At 35.0% G+C, this 24,322-nt stretch overlaps 1 long non-coding RNA gene across 1 annotated transcript in view; it reads right to left on the bottom strand.

Annotated features, from left to right (window-relative positions):
* Positions 1 to 23,634, bottom strand: part of LOC123378985 — a 53,767-nt gene extending 30,133 nt beyond the window's left edge. The window contains exon 1 of the long non-coding RNA XR_006582797.1: positions 22,938 to 23,634. This is a non-coding gene — a long non-coding RNA (uncharacterized LOC123378985). The remainder of the gene's footprint in view (positions 1 to 22,937) is intronic.
* Between the last annotated feature and the right edge of the window lie 688 nt (positions 23,635 to 24,322).

The raw sequence follows: 24,322 nt of genomic DNA on the forward strand, positions 1-24,322 counted from the left end.
TAACAGGTGCCTATGCTTAATTTAGTGCTTTGAGGGTCAGGGAAGGATAAAGCTGTCAAACATAATTCCTCATAATTTTCTGATTAATTAACTTCACTGTAATAATTCCAGGGCTGAGTCCCTTTCCATCAATGATATAAAGATCTCTTTTTAAACTAATTTGCTGATGCTTTAATACAAAGTACCAATGTAGGAACACATAACCAACTGCCTGAAGTTATTTCAAAATATAATTTCACCCAAGAACAATGAAATGGGGAAAGCTTGACTAATGAATAAATATAATAATAGAACAAAAAAATCACCATACAGAGAATTAAGTTTAATAAATTATTCCAAAAGAAAAGCCCAGGAGAATTAATATAATAAAGCTATTTTTTTATATTGTAGAAATGAATTTCCCTATTTTTTATGCAATCAGTTGCCAAGTGTGGAAGAAAGAGTAAAAAACAAAACAAAAAAAAACCCAACTATATCAAAGGTTATATAGTGTTTATAACAGAGCGCATGTTCAACAGACTGATGAGCCTAAGAATTTCAAGCAATTAAAATATGTGATGGGGGAGGGTCTTTCTCTGAAATTATCAAAGGTATTTAGATTTAGAACTTTCTAATAGGTAATTATAATTTCTTCATAGCTGGGTAAGTTGACAGGTAGGTTGGAAGAGTTAACATGAATCTCTTACAGGAGTAGAGAAATAGCAGTCAGGTGGGACTGAGGTGTCCACTGCCACCATCCTCGCGACTCTGTACCTCAATAACTTGATCAAAACTCAAAGTTTTAGTGAGTTTTGGAAGTGAAACAAGGATGAATGCCACTGAAATAATTGTTATAAGAACATTTCCAAAGTAAGTAGAAAAAACTTTAGTATGTGCCTGCCCTAGGATTTTTTGTCTTTTGGCCATCACCATCCTATGGTCTGGTCAGGAGTCAGATAGATTCCTTTTTTATTTTCATTTATTTTTTCATAAGATTTTAAAGCTACCTTTCTCTGGTGGTGTAGTAGCATGTGATTTGGTTAAGCACTGTAATTTACTTTTTTTAAAATTTTTTTTCAAGTTTATTTATTTATTTTGAGAGAAAGAGATGGAGCATGAGTGGGAGAGGAACATAGAGAGAGAGAGAGAGAGAGAGAGAGAGAGAGAGAGAGAGAATTCCAAGCAGGCTCTGCACTGTCAGCACAGAGACCGATGTGGGGCTTGAACTCATGAACCTATGAGATCATGACCTGAGCCAACTCTGATGATTAACCAGCTGAGCCACCAAGGAGACTCAAGCTCTATAATTTTCTTAAGAATGTCATGCCTGCCTTCCATTAAAGTCAGCACAGCAAAGCTACCTACTTTGCTTGCCTGCTTTGAACATTCTCACTCCAAATTCTTGCCAGAAAACGTAAACTGCTATACCCTATGGCTCAGTTCTGATGAGGAAATTCAGTGACTGCCCAAATAACTTTAAACCTACATGTCTCTCTAATTTAGTGTTCGGTGCCATGCCAAGGTAACATGGTATTAAAAATAACGTGTTATTTTTAATAAAGTACTGAAACTTGCAACTTATTTTTTTAACAAATTTGAAGGACTCATCAAACTAAACAATTGGGAAGAACGCTCATCAACATTATTGAGTTGTTCTTTTACCTTTAGAACCGGTTTTGCTCAACTGCTTTTATGTCGTCAGTCTGATTGGAGAGAATAAGACACATCTCTAAAGATGTACTATTTTATTTACTGAAAATGCTGTCAAATACATCACACAATATCCTTTTTATGAGAACCCAGGGGAACAATTTTTTAGATGTCAATATCAAGAAAACATGTGCTTCTCCTGGTTTTCTGGTATGTTCTAATAAGATAAATAACTGTATTGACTCTTTTTTGACTAAAGGAAAAATGTGAATTAAGGCCTTGGTCTCTTATTTAACATTTAACTATAGAAAATTTCAAATATGTGCAAGATAAACTGAACAATGCATTGCACTCCCATATATGATTCATCAATCTTCAATAATTATCCAGTCTTTAGTTTTTGTTTCATCTGGACCATTTCCCACTCCCCATAATTGTCATTATAATCACAATTATTTTACTTCAAATATACATACCTTGCACTGCATGAATATTAACTATATACTTTTGATAAGACCGTGTAACCCAGAGCTTTATCATGATAAAGAGCATTTCCATCTCCCTTCCCAACCCATTACTTTTAATGATTAAATAGGTCCTTATGACATTTAAATCTGTTTTACTTGATTCCTCCCTCATCCACTTTCTTAGTTCCCCTTTATCCAGATACCTTCTACTTATTTTTACCTTTTTATATTATTTATATATATTTAAACTATTTTTATTTCATTGAGTAAAGTGGTTAAATAAATTCAAGAAAAGGGGAATTTTAAATGGGTTATGAAAAAATGGATATAAGTTGACATATCTTTAAAAGGAAAAGTTGTTTCTAAAAGAAAGAAAAGAAAAAGTTATTTCTTAAACAACTCTGAAAGTCCTATAATAAAAATGAATGTGTAGAAAAATGTAGGCATGTATTTTTCCAGGAAAGCTGTTAAGAATTTATGGAATTATGATGTAAAAGCATATTATTACCCTCAAAATAAATTTAAACTTAATTTAATAAGCAGTTAGACTCAATTTAATGACATTTGGAAGAAATCAAATTTCTAGAATTATGTCCTTTTATATAGCCAGCTCATGCTAGAACCATTTGCTTTCATACCAGCTTATGCTGGAACCATTTGCTTTCATTTTTAGTGGTTTACCCTTTGATCTCAAAATCTGTACTTGGTATAATAGACTACATCTTTTCATGACAAGGCTTGTTGCTTATGATTAGTTAATACTTTCTAACTAAGGTAATGGATCACTTTGGTTCATGAATTTTAATGGTTTATTTACAAAATTTCAACATGATCTCTTTATAACATAACTTTAAATTATCTAGATCAGAATAAAAATTGCTTCTTAAAATGTGGTCCTATAAACTGCTTGCTTATGTTGGTTAATAATGATAAAAGCAAAACCAGAAACAACCTGTACAGTAATTGCTATGTACCAGCTCTATTCTAATTGCTTGAAATATAATTTATTAAATTTTCATAAAAGCTTGTTCAGATATATGCAATTATTATATATGCATTTTATAATAGAGAAATTCCCTATGCGGCTTAGAGGTTAAGCATTTAATCTCTGGAAACTGGTGGTCTGGGGGGTGGTGTGCAACACTGACTCTTACTAGCTATATGACCTTAGTCAAGTGCTTTTGTTGTCCATTACTATGTAACTGCCAAGCTAAGTAACTTACATGAACTCTCTTTCTTTTTCTCCCCCTCTCTCTTATATATAGTATTTCTTGCTCCAGGGATTCACCATGTAGCTTGGGCTTCATAAAGCAAGGTGATTGCAGGCTATTCACAAATTTATGTTTTTTGTTTTTTTTTTTTTTCAACGTTTTTATTTATTTTTGGGACAGAGAGAGACAGAGCATGAACGGGGGAGGGGCAGAGAGAGAGGGAGACACAGAATCGGAAACAGGCTCCAGGCTCTGAGCCATCAGCCCAGAGCCTGACACGGGGCTCGAACTCACGGACCACGAGATCGTGACCTGGTTGAAGTCGGACGCTTAACCGACTGCGCCACCCAGGCGCCCCACAAATTTATGTTTTATAACATAGATATACATAAGCTTTACAAGACAATGTTATCTTTCTTTGTCATCAATATGTGGCACCGCTGGTATGCATGCATCATCTAGCCTCCTTAATTAACTTTTGTCTTATTTTTTAAAAAATCCACTATTTTAAGAAATCATTTTCTGAAAGGTAAACTTTTTGTTTTAAATCTTTGAATGAAGAATACCTAATACTTTAATCTCAGATATCCCAAGGAAATATCTTTTCTGATGTCTCTTATGAGTGCATAGTCTCTGTTGTACCAAGCTGTCTATGTGAAACAGTATAGAAATTTATTTACCTAAAAATTAATTAAATAAACTAATGTGTATAGATGGCTGAAAATATAGCAAAATATAAAACAGAGATTGAAAGAACTTCATGAAAATAATAAGAACATTTCATAGCTTTTTCTAAGGGAGTAAATGACTAAAAGTATCTCAGGATTGAAAAGAAAATTCAGGTTATGTGTAGCCACCTCCATGTGGACCACAAGAAAAGTAAATCCGGGACAATACAGAAGTTTTCTGGGTACTGGGAATTTCTTGGATATTGAAGTGAAAGGGTATGGATATGAAGGAAAAAAATTATAAAATCTGGGAGCAGAAAGCCTAGGTGGCTCAGTCAGTTAAGCGTCCAACTTTGATTTTGGCTCACTCAGGGTGTGATCTCTCTGTGGTGAGATCCAGCACCTCATCAGGTGCTCGAGATTCTCGAGATTCTTTCTCTCTCTCTCCCTCTGCCCCTTCCCCTCCCTGGCTCACACATGCCCTCTCTCTTTGTCTCTCTCAAAATAAATAAATAAGCATTAAAAAAATCTGGGAAGGAAATATGGGGTTATTTTGATTCCACAGTGGTCCATAAGTAACTTGATAGGTATTGTAGACATCAGCCACTGAAAGGACACGGTGCTATCACCAGGAGAGGATAAGGTTTTCCCACTTGTACCTCACTATGAACTCCTCCTCAACCCATGCTTCTTTTCATATTCTAAACACTGATTCCATATCTGCAGAGTTTTTAGGACATCAGGGTGAGTGGTATAGGAACCACTAATTTTCTTTAACAACAATTTAAAACAGTTTATGACAAATTTCAGCTTCTGCCTCTAGGTTTACTCAGGGAACCCCCTAAAGGGATATTTGTCATCCTTTTTGTCTTCTTTATTGTACTTTGAAAGGCAGGGCCAACAAAACCCCTCTTCTCGTTCCCTTTTCTTTCTAGCTCTGCATTGCTGAGTGTGGTAAAGGAAAACTCATTCTGCCCCTGAATTCCCCATCTGATAATAATGGTCTTTGGAACACTCTGATCAATAATCTAATATTTAGTAAGTCATCTATTCGTTTTTTTAACTTTTTTTAAAGTTTATTTATTTATTTTGAGAGAGAGCAAGTGGGGGAGAGGCAGTCAGAGAGAAGGAGAGAGAGAGAATCCCAAGCAGGTTCTGCGCTGTCAACACAGAGCCCCATGCAGGGCTGAATCTCAAAAACCGTGAGATCATGACCTGAGCTAAAATCAAGAGTCATACGCTTAACCGACTGAGCCACCCAAGTGCCCAGTAAATCATCTATTCTTAATTTAAACTTATACTTAAGAAAACACAAGAAAATATTATCCCTCTTTTTTCTTTATTCAAGTGTAAATTACATTAATTCAGTATTGTTTTTGCTAACATTGCAGCAAAGTCAACCCTACTCAAAAGTTTATACACATTTGCTTACATAGTATGAGTACTGCCACATGACCGCACCCTCACCTTAGTACCTATTGTGAAAAGATAAACTGAGACATTTGAAAAATGTAAAGAATTTATTTGAGCAAACATCTATTCCAATTGGGCAGTGCCAAACCAGAAGTGGGTAGGACTGCTCCACTCACAGGCGCTAAGGGCAGTTGTTGGAGCACAGAAGGGAAATTATTTGATTGGCTATAGTGTCAAGCCTACTTAGCTCTACATGACTGGTGATCCCTAAGTTTTGATTTCATAACCTTGAGACATTTACTGGCTTAGATTTTGCTTTGCTTACTTACACCCGCCACAGCATTAGAGCCATCTCAGTCTAATTGCCTCCTTATTTAATCAGCTTAACACAATTATACTGTTTCTTACTTTGAGGTTCCTAAAAACAATTAGTGCAATTTCACCAGAAGTTTCCTATTAAAATGCCAATTGTTAGCTGGGAGTAAAAGTGGGAAATTTAGGAGGATCTTCCTGATATATATTAGTGCAAAAGAGTTTACTTTTTAAAAGGCTAATAAAAAGATCCTGCATATAAAGTTTCTGCCTGGGGAGTGTAAGGTGAGGATAGATTACGCACAAAATGTAACTTCAGTGTTTGCTAGCCTACGGATACAAATTAGGTGACAAATTGGCTAGTGACCAAATTTTGAGGGCCACAAGCCCCTATGTGCATGACTGCTAACCTCAAGATGTCCTTCACCAACAGACCACAGGGGTTGCCTTCTCAGCATGCACACAAGACCAAGCAAGCACTCTACAGCCTTCTGCCACTTGGTGCCCTAAACAGTGTTCTTGCAAGTCTCTTCGGCACCCAGCTGGCCTTTTACATTCCATCTAGCCTTGTGTTAGTAAGAGGTCATGTATTCCTTCAATTCCATTGGGCCACTCAAGACACAAAACATTCTGGTAGATTTTCAGATGATGGCAAAGAGAAAATATGCCAGTCTTTTGTGTATCCACACTCAGCGGACTTGCTTAAGTCTGATTTTTCTTACATCATACACAGCCATTTTATCCTCAAGATACTACTTGTGTGCAGCTAAATTAACTCAGAATTGGAGAAATTCTAGAATCAGGTGTCCTGCTGATCTCAAAACTATTTAAACTCTCTTTAGCCTGGCATTTTCTCCTTCCTTTGTGATGCAGTTTCTCTTGCATACCCTGTAGTGCCTGCAGAACTGTAGTTTTTTGGCAGCTGGTCTCTCTTCTACAAATTTTAGGTATGTGATCTTAGGTCGAAACATGGTACAATTTATTTTCTCCCTGTAGGAGGCTCCGTGAAAGCCATAGAAAGCAGTGGATGTAGACAGACACTTACTTGATTTTGAAAGAAAAGATGTTGGTTAAATTCACATGCTTATTTGAGACCCAGTCTACACCCCATTTCCATAACTACTGGAATGGTCTTTAGAGATGCAGTCTTATAAATAAAGAAAATGACACCTAAAGCAGCCAAATAAATTTTAAATCTCATAGACATCAGCTAACAAGAGTCCTATGTCATCTCCACTTTGCTTGATCCCTTAGAATACATAAATTCACATGAAGGGCAGAGAGTAAAAAAGAAACAAGACAGAGAAGAGGAGGGTTATGTGAGTTCATGTTTACAAAAGGGCCGCCATTAGACTGTGAGCTTAGCTTCTTGAAAATGGGGAGGGAAAGGCTCAAATGGAAGGAAAATCATCACTACTTCAGAATTTTAAAAAAGATATCCATTAACATAAGTATGTCAAGGACATAAAATAGAAAAGCTTCTATTAAAAAAATTATCACTAGATGGTTATAGGTATAATAAAAGAATCATTGCTACTTTAAAACATAGCTTTTAATTCAAATTGTGCCTGAGCAAAATAGAACTAGGGCCAAAGTCTAGCCCCCATGGTATATATCTCAAAATTTCATTCCAAAAAAAAAAAAATGGAGTAGGTATTTTAGACAATGCTCATCTTTATAGCACTGTTTTCTTGTTTATTTCAGTCTTTCTTTTTCCCTTTTTGCTATATGTTCTGCTTTCCTCCAAGACCATGTCCATGTACTAAATAAGCAAATGTGGTTTCACTGATACCTCAACATGTTTCTACAGACCCATGTTAAAGTAAAAGAGGAACAGCATAAGATCGTGGTCTTTGTGTTCATTTTGACAGAAAGAATAAGAATCCCCACTCAAAAAATGATTTCACCATAAAAATGTTGACAAAGCAAGGTTTCTCCCATGGAAGACAGCCTACATTCCCACCAGTAACAATTGTTGAGATCAACAAGAAAGGGATTAAGTGAGCATTTGCTTAAAGTTGTTTTCAGATAATAGTAATGCCACCTGAGTGAAAACACATTGCCACTTGAGGGAAAATAGCTTCTCCATTGCCATAAAATATGAATTTATGTGGTCACTTGGAATTGCATTAATTCACTATAATTGGTAGACAATATGCTCATGTGTTACGGACTGAAAATAACATCAATACATTTATGGCAGTGAAAGTCTGTTTTTTTCTTACTTCCTAATCAAATTAATTATATATTACAATTTTAGTGAGATTTTATACTTCCATTTTTCCTCACTTAATGAATCTTTTATAATCTGTAAAGTAAATTATAACTCATGAATATCTGATTTTAAAAACAACTGAAATCACTAAGGAAGTGAAAATAAATATGTGTAACTCCTTATTCAGACATTATTTGCATGCACATTTATAAACATGAATGTTTATATATAGTATGCTAAATGTCTATGTACAAATATGAATGCAAGAATGGATACAATTATATGGCTATCAACCAGGAAAATATTCAGTGCACATTATACTTTGTGGAATATATTTTGCCTGGATGAGTTGAAACAGATTGTATAATAAAATGAACATGGCAAAAGTGGGTTTTAAGTCAGGAAACAGAACAGTAAAGCAATTTCCTGAGTTATTTAAATGCTTTCAATGAGAAATGTCATTACATACTTGAGTTACACTGGCATATAATTACATGAGCATCACAAATAACAATGTCTTACTAAGAAAAACAGAAGTTATTATAGAAAAATTATTTCCCATCGTGAATCTTCCTTTTAAGCTCAGGTAAATACACATAAAGAGGATTTGCATGTTTTCAAAATTAATGCTAGTCATTAAACCATCAATTATTATGATTTTTAAAAGTTTTTTAGGGTGCCTGTGTGGCTCAGTTGATTAAGTGTGCAACTTCAGCTCAGGTCATGATCTCACAGTTTGTGAGTTCGAGCCCCATGTCAGACTCTGCTGACAGCTCAGAGCCTGGAGTCTGCTTCAGATTCTGTGTTTCCCTCTCTCTCTGCTCTTCCCCTGCTCATGCTCTGTCTCTCGCTCTCTCTCTCTCTCTCTCTCTCCCCTTCAAAAATAAATAAACATTAAAAATTTTTGTTTTAACAGTTTGTTTCTAATTACATTAAAAAAATCTTAGTCTCAGTAATATTGTATATTAACTTTGAAATAGCAATAATTATTTACTGAAAATTAAATTCAATTAATATTTTTAATTGAAAGTATAATTATAGAGAAGGTAGCAAAGCCATAGATTATATTTTTAAAAATTACCTATTGTTCTTTGTATTAAAATTAGATATTTGCTGGAATTGCACATTATGTATAACTCTATTGTATAATTATAAATAATTTAGAATGTCAAAAATCACAAGTGACTATTTCTCCCACCCTAATGACAAAGAATATCCAGATTCTACAGAATTATAACTTTGAGTCCATAAGGAGCTGGGGTCACAGGGTAATCAGATAAAGTGAATTCTTAGGGGTGACAAGACCATCTGAGTAGAGCAGGATATATGAGTTGTTTTACCATTTAGTAGAATATTGGAGGAATTAGAGGTAGTCACAAAAGTGGATAAGAATAAAAGAACCATTATTTTAATGGATTATTTTTTTAGTATGAAATTTATTGTCAAATTGGTTTCCATACAACACTCAGTGCTCATCCCAACAGGTGCCCTCCTCAATGCCCATCACCCACTTTTAATGAATTCTTTAAGACCATTACAGAGCAGAGTATCAGTTTAGAATCCCTGGGCGTCCCAGATACAAAAGAAGTCAACCAATAACAAGTGACAAACTCTTTTCCCTTTGTTTCCAATGGTGATTACAAGAAAGACTGTGCATAGGGAAAAGACATTAGAAAGTTCCCCTCATTGGTGCACAGAACTTTTTTTGTGTGTGAAGCAAAAAATTATTCGGCACTAGAAACGTGAAAGAAAGCCCTCTATCTCCCCCTTCCAAGAAAAGATTCACTGCTTTAGAGCAAGTAGTAGCAACACAGTCTTCTGCTGCTGTGGGACAGGGAGGAAACCTTTCCACTCCTTGATCCTATGCAAAAGTTGGCTGCTGCTGCTGCTGCTGCAAAGAGAGCCATCTGCCACTGGAGGAAAGGCAGAAAGTCCACGTGAGACAGGACCTTCCACCAATACAAAGTGGATATCTGAAGCTGCTGACGGGGCTGGGGGGTTGGAGACACAATAAGACACAGTTTATACCAGGTACAAAGCAGAGCCTAGCTGCCATCACGTAAGGGGGGGAGGGGGTGGGCAGGAGGGTAGGAAATAAGAATGCTTAGAAAACACCACCACTGAAACTGAAAATGAAGCAAGAGAGCAATTCCTGACTCCCACCTGACCAGGAACTTGACACAGAGTAATAAGCAACAGCAGATTACCAGGGAGGGGGAAGAGTGAAGAGAGAATCTCTCCATGGTACCTGTGTGCAAGGTGTTCCCAAAGCTGAGGGTGGAGCATGAGTAAGATCAACTCAGAAAAAAACCTTTATGCCCATATGAAGCACAAGGTAGTCCAAGCCCAGCACTGAAATGTACCATAACTTTTGACTTCCCCAGACTTAACAACTAATGGCCTACTGTTGATCAGACACCTTAATGATAACATAAGCAGTCAATTAACACGTTTCATATGTTATATGTATTATATATTGTATTCTGTTTTGATTTATTTAAATTCAATTAGTTAACATACAGTGTAGTTTTGGTTTCAAGAGTAGAACCCAGTGATTCATTTCTTACGTGTGACACCCAGGGATCATCCTGAAAAGTGCCCTCCTTCATGCCCATTGCTCATTTAGGCCATTTAGTCCCCTCCAGCAACTCTGTTTGTTCTCTGTATTTAAGAGTGTCTTATGGTTTGCCCCCCTCTCTGTTTTTATCTTAAGTTTCCTTCCCTTCCCCTATGTTCATCTGTTGTGTCTCTCAAATTCCACATATGAGTGAAATCATATTGCATTCTTAATGATAAAGTAGACTAGAGAAAAGAAAATGTTAAGAAAACCATAGGGAAGAAAAATACATTTACAGTACTGTATTTATTGAAAAAAAAATAGTCCACATATAAGTGGACCCATGTAGGTCAAACCTGTGTTTTTCGAGGGTCAACTATGTAATGAGACACAAAACAACACACCAACAAAAATGATCTATTGTCAAGAGAAACAACAGTCAACAGAAAGAGGAACAGACATGATTTAGAAATTGGAACTATCAGAGAAATACTTTTAAATGGATATGATAAATGTGTTAAAACTTTAATGGGAATGGTGACCAACAAGTATGAGCTTTGGTGAATTTCAGTAAAGAAATAAAATGAAATCTTAAAAAAATATGAAACAGAAATGCTAAACAAAACAAAATAAGGTATTGGAGGTGATGAAACACTGCAGTTGAGGAAACAGCACACAGAACTATGCAAAGTGAAACAGAGGGAAAAAAGAATAAAAAACAAGCATTCCTTCTATGTCTATAGGATAAATATGAAACAGCCTAAAAAATACGTATAGCTGGATTCCTGGTAGAAAAATAAGTAACAGTTCAAAAGAAATGTTTCAATAGATAGTGTCTGGGAATTGTCCAAAATTGATTTAAAAAGACAAAAAAGCACAGATCCAAGAATCTTAGAGAATGCAAGCAGTAAGAATACAAAGAAAAATACAAATATGCTAATGGAAATATAAAATATTGAAAGGAAAAAAAACATTTATAAAGAAGTAAAATTAGTATCATCAGATATCTCATCAAAAACTAGGTGACATCAGGGCGCCGGGGTGACTCAGTCAGTTATGCGTCCAATTTCGGCTCAAGTCATGATCTTGCAACCCATGAGTTCGAGGCCAGCGTTGGGCTCTGCTGACAGCTCAGAGCCTGGGGCCTGCTTCGGATTCTGTGTCTCCCTCTTTCTCTGCCCCTCCCCTGCTCATGGTCTGTCTCTCTTTCTCAAAAATAAATAAACAATAATTTTTTTAAATAGGTGACATCTTGAGTGTAGTAAAAGCAAAAAGTAACATCTGTAAATAATGAACGATAAAACTGGCAAACTACAATTATATACTCAGAAAATAAACCTTTTGGAAATGAAGACAAAATAAAGGTTTTTCAGAAATACAGAAACAGTTAGTTGGATGACATCAGATAGCAACTGCAAGAATTGTTCAAATGTTTTTCAGATGAAAAGAATATGATAGATGGAAATTTGGATCTAACAAGCAAATTAAAAAATCAAATGTGGGAAAATATAAAAATATTTTCTTACTTCAATGATTTAAAAAATCGCCTTAAGAAAAATATAACAACATTTTGTAAGTATGTAGAATTTATAAGCAAGTAGAAATAAAATGTACAGGGAAAAAGAACAGAGGATAGAATGGGCAGCAGAACATATACTGTTGCAATTGACAGTCATAACTGAGATAAGTTAAAGATGGACCTAGTAATTAGGAAAGAAAAGTTTTTAAATGGTGCAACTAAAAAATCAGTAGTGATAAAAGGAAATAAAAATTACTATGTTGACATCCAGTTTCTGCTGTGGTGTGTAAAGGACTTGAAAATAATCACCTCCATTTTTTGTCCTCCAAAAGCTGGACAAGCAGAATTCAGTCTTTTCTCAGACTCCCTAGAGAATGGAAATGACAGGGCAAACTGCCACCCCCAAATCTGGAGATAAAGGTGAGTCCACAGTGTCACAACCAAAATTTGCTCGTCTAGAGCACAGGACATTGGGACACAGAAATTGCAATTTTGATGACTAGTTGGTGGCTGAGTGCACACTATTGGGAAAGCAAGAAACTCCTGGGGCAGTAATGTCATAGGTCCCCATGCTTTTGTGGGCGTTATGTCCAGTAACGTCACCAGATTCTCATCCCGAAGATCTGAGAGATATCCGCTCAGTGGTCTGACAGATGAAGGAGAAAAGCAATCTTTGTGAAACAAAGACAAATGATCCAGGAAGAAAAATAATATCTACATCCAGTATTGGAAAGGATAAAGAGAATTTCACCATAGTTTCTACAGACAGTAAAAATGATAAGAAGGGGATATTATGAACAATTTATGGCAATAAATTTGATTTAGATTAAATGGAAAAATATCTGGAAAGTAACAGTTTGTCAAAGCTCAATGAAAAACAAATAAAATGAGTAGCTCAGTATCAATTAAAGCAATTAAATAGATCAGTTGAATTTTTAACTTAAAAACTTACCCACAAAGAAAACCCTAGTCCCAGATGTCTTCACTAGTGTATTCTACCAAATATTTAAGAAAAAAACATTGTACAAATTTGTTCCAGAAAATAGAGGTGTAGGTGATACTTCCCAATTCATTTTATGAGGCTAGTTTTTACCTTGAAATAAAACCTAAGATATTACAAGAAAAGAAAACTATAGACAAATATCCTTAGTAAACACATAAATAAAAATCCTTGGCAAAATATTAACACAGTCCATCGAATGGAATTTATTCTAAGAATGAAAGGCTGATTCAAAATTCATAAATCAATGTAAATTCCTATGTCAATGCATAAATAAGGAAAACATGTTAATATGAAAAGTTTCAAAATAAAGATTTGGCAAAACTAAGCAGTCATGCATGCCAAAAAAAAAAATGTCAGCAAACTAGAAATTAGAGAAAATTTTCTCAACTTGATATACAACCTATAGCTCATACTTGTTAATAAATGGCTGAATTATTTTCCCTTAAGATCAGAAACAAGCTAAGAATGTCTGGTCTCACCACTTCCTTTCAATATTTTGTTCCAAGTCTTAGAAAGTGCTATATTGCAAGAAAAAGAAATAAAAGTCATATAGACTAAATAGAAGTAAAACTGCCTTTAATTGAAGGCAACATGATCTCACTAGGAAACGATCCCAGGGAGTCTACAAATAAACTACTATAACTAATAAGTGAGTTTAGCAAAGTTGTAGGATACAATGTCAGTTTAAAAACTCAATTGCACTTTTAAATATTACCAAGGAGTGATTGGAATTGAAAATTTAAAATCTCATTTACAATACCATCAAAAATCATGAAATGATTTGGTATAACACTAACAAAACATATGTAAGACCAATATGTGAAAACTACAAAATCATTGCTGAGAGAAACTAATGAAGATTCGATTAGCTGAGAGCTATGTTATGTTTGTGGGTTGAAAGATTCAATAGTGTTACAATACCAATTGTATTGATCTGAGTTGATCTACACATTCAATGTAATCCCGAGTGTACATGATGATTGTATTTATATGTATAATCAAATCAAGTTATATTTTTAGACGTTCATGGTGTAAATCCGGATAATTGTTATTCTGGTCACAGTGGTTGAAATGGGGCACAAGGCAGGCACTAAGCTCCTGGGAACGTTCTTTTTTTTATCTATTGCTGTTTACAGGAGTGTGTTTGCTTCATGAAAATGCATCAAGTTTGATACTTTAGATATGCTCTTATTCTTCTATGTATATTATTTTAAAAAGTCTTTAAAAATGAAATAAAAAAGAAGGGCACTTGGTAGCTCAGTCAGTTAAGCAACCAACTCTTGATTTTGGCTCTGGTCATGATATCACAGTCTGTGGGGTCCACCCCCGCCCTCAGTGTGGGAGCCCGCTTGGGATTCTCTCTCACTCTCTGCCCCACCCCTGCTCACGTGTGTGAATTCTCTCTCACTCTCTCTCAAAAATAGATAAACTTTAGAAGAGTATAAAAAAAGGAAGGAAAAAGAAGACTAGTGGTAATTATCTCATGAGATACTTGATTAGCAATAGCAGATTGTGAAACAGAAGAAGGCATTAGACAACAGCTTTTCCATCTGTATCCAATTCAATGCACAATACAGTGGGAACCTGCAGTGTGCAGGTAAAATCACGAGTGGCAGACCAAAACTAAAATCTTACCTTCCAAATATGTGATGTCCTTGTTACCCTGAATATTTTGAAAATAATACCTGGAGTATTCCCAATTAGCAAAAGTGCATAATAATTTCTCAGCCAATATTTGACGTTATTATGATTCTAACTCAGAACGTACAGCAGGCACATAAGCCACCTACACAACCCTTTAAATCACTCTTTGCTTATCAGGCTCCGGGCTGATGGCTCAGAGTCTGGAGCCTGTTTCCGATTCTGTGTCTCCCTCTCTCTCTGCCCCTCCCCCGTTCATGCTCTGTCTCTCTCTGTCCCAAAAATAAATAAACGTTGAAAAAAAAAATTTTTTTAAATCACTCTTTGCTTCAATTTGATGCCTATGAGGTGAATAATTCAAAAGCAAGGAGAAATTTTTGAGACTTGGTTATGTTTTTAATTCTTTAATATTCTGCATCTAATTAATAGCATACAAAACTTCAACCTTGCCATCTACACATTTGTACAAGAATTAATGCCATACAAAGCATGACTTAATACACAGAGCTATAATATTTTTTTTAATTTTGTCTCTACCTTGGACACAATTATTTAAAGTTATTGCTCTGATCACAGGAAAAGTTTTTTTTATAACTGGGATTCAATTTAAGTGAGACTCAAATCAAGCCCTATCCTTTTTAATAAACAGGGAGTAATAAACAAAATTAAGTAGACATTAAAAAGAGGGAAAATATCATGGGACAATCTTTAAAAGATATTTAACTTGGATTACTTGGTTTCTAGAACAAAATTGTTATAATTCATTTTTAATGCCCTGTGGTAAGCAGATTTGTCACCATTATTATAATTTAGTCCTGGGAAACATTATTTAAACTACAAAAATAATGGCCTCCATTCAAATTTTAGGGCACAGGGCTTGCAATACTGGTTATGCAACTAAAAGAACCATTAGATACAGTAAGGGAGATATAAAACCAGAGGATTTTCATTTTAAAGGATTTCATTAAAATCAGAGCTGAAATAAATATAGGTGGCATTTCATTTTCCTAATAGATATTGTAGGGAGAAGAGGTCTCTTTTGTTTGTCCCTATCCTCTTCCTCAAACCGCACTCCCTGGTAATCAAGGATAATGATTCTGTCAACTCCATGTGACTAACTGGCCAAAGGTAAGTTCAGAGACAAGGCCAGACTGTCCTTTATTCGGAACCACTTTTCACAAGAAAGCATCCATCCAGGTAAATTCTTTTTGCCTAGAAGCAAGATTGTGGTGATGTGGCAGAGGGTCCCTCCACTATGACTTAACTCTATGAGGATGGGCAAATTGTTAAAAACCTCTGTGCCTCCATTTCCTCATCTATAAAGTGAGAATAGTAATGAGGTTATTGGGAAGATTTCACTGCTTTAAAGAAAGTGCTAAGCACAGTACTTAGAAGATAATAAACATCAATATTGGGTATTGATATTACTACTACTTAGAGTTCAGGCATAAAACTCTTGCTTTAGCCCAGTTTATTAAGAATTCTGTAGTGGGTTATTGGGAATTAGCCTAGGTATTAGCCTCGTGATTCCTTGATTCCTCATTTGTTATTGTTCAAGGGTGTAAACAGCATGTCACTTGAGACCTCGATAGTGAGGAGAGTAATCGTCCTGAAAGGATTTGGTATTTCTAGGTTTCTTAAGCAAATATTAACCATCAGTACTTCAAATACTAAATCCCCAACTGAAGCATATGTACAGCAGAGACATAAAGCTTTATGATCTGGATTCTACTAAGATTTTTAAGCTATGGTACCTTTAAGTTTCTTTTTTAATAGCTGTTTTTTTAATTGAGGTATAACTGACATATAACATTTTATCAGTTGCAGTCATACAGCATGGTTCTATATCTATATACATTGTGAAATCATCACCACAATAAATCTAGTTAACATTCATTACTATACTTTGTTATAATTTTTTTCTAGTGATACAAACTTTTAAGATTTACTCTCTTAGCAAATTTCAAATATGCAGTACAGTATTATTAACTATAGCCTGCGTGCTGTGCATTGCATCATCATGACTTAACTATTTGACAACTGGAAGTTTGTACCTTTGGATATCCTCCACCCACTTCTCCCACCCTCTACCCTGCACCTCTGACAACCACCAATTGGTAATCTGTATCAATGAGCTTGTTTCTGTTGTTGTTTTTAATTCTACATATAAGTGAGATTATATAGTATTTGTCTCTCCCTGTCTGACTTATTTCACTTAGCATAATGCCCTTAAGGTCCAACCGTATTTTCACAAATGGCAAGGTTTCATTCTTTTGATGGCTGAATAGTATTCCACTGTGTGTATATTTGTGGTATATATATATACACTAATTCAGTGATAGACACCTAGGTAGACACCTAGGTCTTTTTCCAATGACTCCATATCTTGGTTATTTAAAACAATTCTGCAATGAACATGACAGTGCATATATCTTTTTGAGTCAGCGTTTTTCTTTTCTTTAGATAAATACCCAGAAATGGAATTGCTGGATCATAAGGTAGTTCTAGTTTTAATTTTTTGAGGAACCTTCATATTGTTTTCTATAGTAGTTGCACCAATTTACATTTCCACCAACAGTGCATGAGGGTTCTTTTTCTCTACATGTTTGCCAACACTTGTTTTTGTTTTTGTTTTTCATAATAGCTGTTCTAACAGTTGTGAGGTGATATCTCACTGTGATTTTGATTTTCATTTTCCTGATGATTAGTGACATTGAGTATCTTTTCATGCACCTGCTGGCCATCTGTGTGTCTTCTTCGCAAAAGTATATATTCAGATCCTCTGTCCAAATTTTAATCGGATTGTTTGATTTTCTGCTGTTGAGTTCTACGAGTTCTTTATATATTTTGGATATTAACTCTTTGTCAGGTATATGACTTGCAAGTATATTCTATTTTGTAGGTTGATTTTCATTTTGTTGATGGTTTCCTTTGCTGTGAAGAAGACTTTAAGTTTGATGAAGTCTCATTTGTTTATTTTTGCTTTTGTCACCTTTGCTTTTGAATTCAGATCCAAAAACTCATTGCCAAGGCTAATGTCGAGAAGCCTACCATCTGTGATTTTTTTTTCTAGGTGTTTTTTTGTTTGTTTGTTTTCATGACTTACGTTCAAATCTCTAATCTATTTTGAGCTAAGTTATGTGTATGGTATAAGACGGCAATCTAGTTTTATTCTTTTGCATGTGGCTATCCTGTTCCCAACATCATTTATTAAAGAGACTGCCCTTTGCCATTATAAACTTTTGGCTCATTTGTTGTGAATTAATTGACCATATATTTGTAGGTTTATTTCTGGGCTTTCTATTATGTTCCATTGAACTATGTGTCTGTTTTTATGTCAATATCATACTGTTTTGACTATTATAGCTTTGTAGTATGGTTTGGGATTATTTCCTTAATTTCTCTTTCTGATAGTTCATTATTAGTTTATAGAAATGCAACAGATTTTTGTTATTGATCTTGCATCCTGCACCTTTATTGAATTCATCTATTAGTTCTAAGAGTCTAGGGAAGAATTTTTAGGGTTTTCCATATCTGCAAATAGTGACAGTTTTACTTCTTCCTTTCCAAATTGGATGTCTTTTATTTCTTTTTCTAATGACTCTAGCTAGGATTTCCAGTACTATGTTGAAGTAGTGAAAGTAGGTATCTCTATCTTGTTCCTGATTTTAGAGGAAAAGCCCCTAGCTTTTTTCATTGTTGAATATGATATTAGCTGTGGGCTTGCCATACATGGTCTTAATTATGTTGAGGTACTTTTCCTTTATACCCACTTTGTAGATAGTTTTTCATCATAAATGGGTACTGAATTTTATTAAATGCTTTCTCTGCAAGATGATTATACAATCTTTATTTTTCATTTTGTTAATGTGGTATATCATGTCTTATGATTTGAGAATGTTGAATCATTCTTGCATCCTTGGAATAAGTCCTACTTGATTATGTATTGTTGAATTTAATGTATTGTTTTAATACATTATTTAGTGTATTGTTTGTATTTTAATGTATTGTTGAATTCAGTTTGCTAATTTTTTGTTGAGGATTTTTGCATCTATGTTCATGGGAGGTATCGATCTGTAATTTTCTTTTCTTGTGATGTCCTTCTCTTGTTTTGATATCAGGGTAAAGCTAGACTTGTTAAATGAATTTGGAAGTGTTCCCTCCTCTTCTAATTTTTGGAATAGTTTGAGAGGGATTGATATTAATTCTTCTTTGAATGTTTCGTAGAATTTACCAGTGAAGCTGTCTGGTCCTGGATTTTTGTTTGTTAGAAGGTTTTTACAAGTTTCTTAACCTGTCAGGGGCCACCTGAGTGGCTCAGTCAGTTCAGTGTCCAACTCTTGAGCTCAGCTCAGATCTTGATATCTGCGTCCTGCATTCACACCCTGCATTGGACTCTTCCCTGGCCATGAAGCCTACTTAAAAAAATTAGTAAGTTTCTTAACCTGTCAGTATCACCTGTCCTTTTCTATAAGATAAGTACTGACAGCAGTCAGGACAGAATCTGGAATTTGATGTGTATGCAACCAAAGGGGTAATACACATGGTGATTATCATTAACATTATCAGTTCCAAAGAGAGTTTGACACTTTAAAAAAAAATACACACAGAGATTTTAATTTATACCTATTAAAATTAGAAATGGGAATCCAGAGAAGAACACAGATCCTCCATAACTCAGAGTTAAAAATTGCTGGTGATGAAAAAATCCATACAATGATCACCCTTTGGTCAAGTTTAACATTATACCATAGCAGAATTGATACCTCTGCTGGGAGTTCTGTGGAGTCATTTCAGAATTTTGGTGTAATTTCCAAGTGTACCTTCACTTACCTGGAGACACCATGAAACCCATACTTGTGTCTGACTATTTATAGCATACAATAAAACTAATATACAGAGTAAGTCCTAAAGAAGTCCTTTCATACAAGATGCAGAAACTTAAGCAGCCATAAGATGTTACAGACACGAGGAGCTTTAGAGATACACTCTGAGTTTCCTTACACAAACTCATAGATTTGTTTTAACTACATAAAAGAGGTAGGGCACCTGGCATACGGTAGCTATGCAGTAAATATTTGGTCAGTGTATAAATGGGTGGTTGAGTGAAAAATGAAAAAAAAAATTTTTAAAGATACATTGGTGACAAATCTCACATTCACATTTCCCTGTAAGTTGTTTGAAGTGTAATAAATTTTTACTTGCTTCGACATGTCTTTAGGGCTTCTCCTTTATTTTGGTGATTTATAACATAGAACAACAACAAATTAATTACCAGTGGAATATGTATAATTAAAGTTCTATATTAATGTTCTTGAGACATGAGAATATTTTTCATCGTTGTTTCCCCTGTGCTCAAACTTATTGATCACATTGGTTGCTGCTTTTTTTTAGTAGAAATAAACCAAAATCAAATGTGCATTTATTCTTTCCCACCATGATTTCTTGGTCCTAAGGATCATTCCCTGCATGCATGTTATAATTCAGTTAATGAAATTTTTAACCAGTACTTTAAGCAAAGTTTAAAGAGAGTACTTACAAGGACTTTGACCTTCTAATAAATCCCTTATTGCTTCTCAGGGCAAGAGATCCTCCAAATTTATGTTGAATAAGCTCATTCAATGAAAAACACCTTGAAGATTATACTCCATCCCACTTACTGGGTTGGGCACAGCAGAAATCAAGGCAGGTTCTGTCCTTGACTTTATGGAGCTTAAAGTCAAATCCTAAAACTCTCTTCCTACCCTTTTATTCAGAACTCTGTTTCCTAACCAATCTGGGCCTCTGAATTCTTGGCCATGGCCCACATATTTCATCTCTAAAAGTGTTTTTGGTCTCTAGTCATTAAAACAAATTCTAGGTAAAAACACTAAAAAAAGATCTCCCCAAATCTATGGAAATAAATCTACTCAAGTTTCAGAAACAGATGAAACCAAACTAGGAATGAGGACATTTTTGTTTTCTCTTTTCTGTATTCTAGTGAGGGACATCAGCCTGCTATATTCGAAATAAATTTGTGATTCACATTTTAATAGTTAAAAACTCTGCATAAATACTGTGACTGCCTTTTATTCCAAATATATACCTAAATCGCTTTTCAGATATGTATACTGACCTATGTTTACTGTATTTATTTTCAAAGTGAAAATATGACCATTTTTCAAATGTATACTTGACCTCATATAATGTTACTCTCCCTGTTTTCAAATGTATGTTTAATTATTTTATACATATCATTTATAGATTTTATTATCTACTTATGAATGCGAGGTCCTCTCTTATCTAAGAATCCCATAACACTTTTTGGAAGATTGTGTGCATAGGGGGTGAGGAGTTGATCCCGTGTGTAGAAAAGAAAACATGACAATGGTATGTGAAGAATTGTGATAGTCAACTCCACCTCTTGCATGAGGATGTTTTAGCAAATAGCACAAGTCATATTTCAAAAAAATTGAATCTCTACTTTTAGTTTTACTCATATTAGGATTCTTCAGAAAAACAGAAACTAATATATATTAACACAATATATATTATATAAACTAATGTATATTGTATATACGTTATAAGGAATAAGATCATGCGATTATGGAGGCTGAGAATTCTCATGATCTGTCATGTGCAAGCTGGCAACCCAGGCATGTTGGAGGTATGGTCTCAGTCCAAGACCAAAGGTCTGAGAACTGAGCACTGATAGTGTAAATCCCAGTCATTTGTAGGGGCAGGAGATCAATGTTTCAGCTCAAAGAGAAAATTCTCCCTTCTGCCTTTGTTCAGTTTAGGCCCTCAACTGATTGGTTAATGCCCACTCACATTTACCACGTCTACCAATTCAAATGCTAATCTCATCCAGAAATGTTCTCATAGACACACCTTGAAATAATGTTTAAACAAATATGTGGCCACCTTGTGACCCGGTGAAATTAACATACAAAATTAACTATCACAACACTCCTTTTTCTGCAAGCAGTTACCTTTGTTCTTTTTTATTGCAGACAAGTTCACGTGGAGAAAGATGTGGCCACCATAACCTCCAAAGTACGTGTAGCTATCACAGTTTTGTGGAAATACTGTGATTCTAATCTCTTATCCAGATATTCAAGGAACTAATTAACTCACCCTAGGTAAAGTGCCCCAAACTCATATAATCTATTGGCACCTAGATTCAGTCACCTGTAAAAGGATGTGAATGTTTCCATAGGAACACTTGAAATTGGAGATCTCTCAAAATCAAAGATAGTTAACATAAAAGGGGATATTGGTCATACCACCTAAAATGGATTTCCTATATAATTCAGGGATACCTCATAGTTCTGAGACTATATTTTCATGTCTCAATGATCGCCATAAGTTGGTGTTTCTTTTATTCTTCCCTTGATTATCTGAAATTTTATTTGTGCATCTGAAATTCAACCTTGCCCCCTTTTCTTTTGCCTATCCCAAACCAATCCCTTCTGAACTCCCAAGTAGAGTTGAAATCACTTGGTGAACTTTTCATGGTGTCCAATAGAATCATCCACCATAATTCTATTGGACATAGAATTTTTTTCTAGCTTGTCATGGTACTGTCTTCTATTGCTTTAACTGCTAAGACATGTTTTGCTGTTTCCATATGGGGGTATATCATGTACTTATAACCTTCATTAACATAGCCTTTGTTTTTGATGAGGCTTCCAGTATCAGAGGCTCTCTTTACACAAACTGGATTTAGAGTCATAGTCTCTGGTCTCCATATGGTTTTGCTGTCTATTCCTGCTCCCCTACCCAGAACCTACCCCCTGACTCCTCCAATCTTATTCTGATGCATGCGTAGATAGGATTCAAGATTCACTTCACTTAACCTTGGATCAGATTAATAAATCATTGTTTAATGATCTGAATTAAATATAAAGTGACCCCATTCCTTTTCATGTGTTTACCAAGAGGTAAGTTTTTATGCTTAAATTATTTTAGCTGAATCCATTTTTAGATCCATTGTGGATTATGTAACAATTTGTAATATTACACATACACAACTTCATAACACACAAGGGGCCTTTCAATAACATATGGTCAGAAAAATAAATTATAAAATAGAAACGCACAAATAAAATCAAACCAAGAAAAAAGTCAATGAAACTGTTTTATAGCAGTGACAGTAAGAAATTGAAAGTGTCAAAGTTTTTAAATTAATTATGTACCTATATAACATGTTACACAGACAGTCAAAATAAAGCCAGTTATTTTAGATTTTAAGAAAGTAATAATTTTCAAATTGTAAGTTAGAATAACCTAGAGAGTATTGTTAAAATTCATATACTCAAACCTGATGAGTGAAGATTTTGACTCAGCAGGATTAGCGCAACGTGGTCTTCAGGATTTGAGAACCATAACCTTGAGGGAGGCTGCTGATCTCAGATCATCCTTTCTCTTCTTTACAATCTTTACTATAATAGTTAGGGTTAAGCAAACCCTATTACTTGTGTGTAATCACATCTGGGCTTAATTTCCAACACAGAATTTTATGACTACAGAAAAAAAAAGGTAATTTTTTGAATGACTAAATTCCAACATCAGAATAAGGATCATGTATAATCACTTCCCTCTTGGAGTCTTAGACATGATTCCCCCTTTGAACTATATTTTGTAATTTCCTGAAGGGGATAATGAGCTATTCCCTCACAGAAGACACTTAGAGGTATTTATTATTAAGAAATAATGAGTAAACCTGGTTAGATCCTGGGTTCTAGAATGCTCGTGTGTGTGCAAGTGCACACACGCACACGGAGTAGACCATCCTCCTCAAACTTTAATGTGAGTGCATTATCACCTGTCTTGTTAAAATGCAGATTCAGATTCAGTGGGTCTGGCGGGGGGCCAGGGATTCTGCCTGTCTGTCAACCTCCCAGGGGATGTAGATGCTTTCTGTCTCCATCACACTTTGAGTAACTAGGATAGAAACTATATTTTCACACTATATGCTTTAAAGCTTATTTGCTATATGAGATTATTCTTCCCACTGATGGTAGGGTAAACCTTACATGAATGTAATCAATTCTTAGAGGAGGAGAAACGTTTCTTTAACTATAAAAAAGCTGGAAAGCTGGGAGAGTTTTACCAACTTTTAAAAATATATGCATTTGTTACATTAATCAGTCTACCAGAGTCAGCTTTAACTAATTTGGAGAAAAAAACGCAAAGAAATAACATATAACAAAGGACATTGTATTGGTTTTCTGTCTGCATAACACATAACCACAGACTGAACAGCTTAAAATAATACAAATTGTTAACAAATTTCCTTGGATCTGAAATCCAGGTGAGGGTTAATTCAGGATCTCACAAGTGAAGTCACTATGTCAGTTGAGGCTACATTCCCTTCTGGAGCTTGGGATCCTCTTTTATTTTATTATTTATTTAAAGATTTTTTTTTAAGTTATCTCTACACCCAGCATAGGGCTTGAATTTACAACCCCAAAATCAAGAGTCACATGTTCTACTGACTCAGCCAGCCAGGCACCCCTGGGATCTTTTTTTAAACTCACCTGGTAGTGAGCATAATTCTTTTTTTTTTCTTTTTCTTTTTTTTTTTAAACTATGAGACTAAAACCTTGTTCTCTGGTTGACTTTGGAGGTATACAGGGAGGGGACAGCCTGTCATAGTTACTCATCACCTGGCCCCTCCCTTGGCCTCTCCTGCTTTGGATATTT

The sequence above is a fragment of the Felis catus genome, chromosome C1, assembly GCF_018350175.1.
Source record: "Felis catus isolate Fca126 chromosome C1, F.catus_Fca126_mat1.0, whole genome shotgun sequence".
NCBI lineage: Eukaryota > Metazoa > Chordata > Mammalia > Carnivora > Felidae > Felis > Felis catus.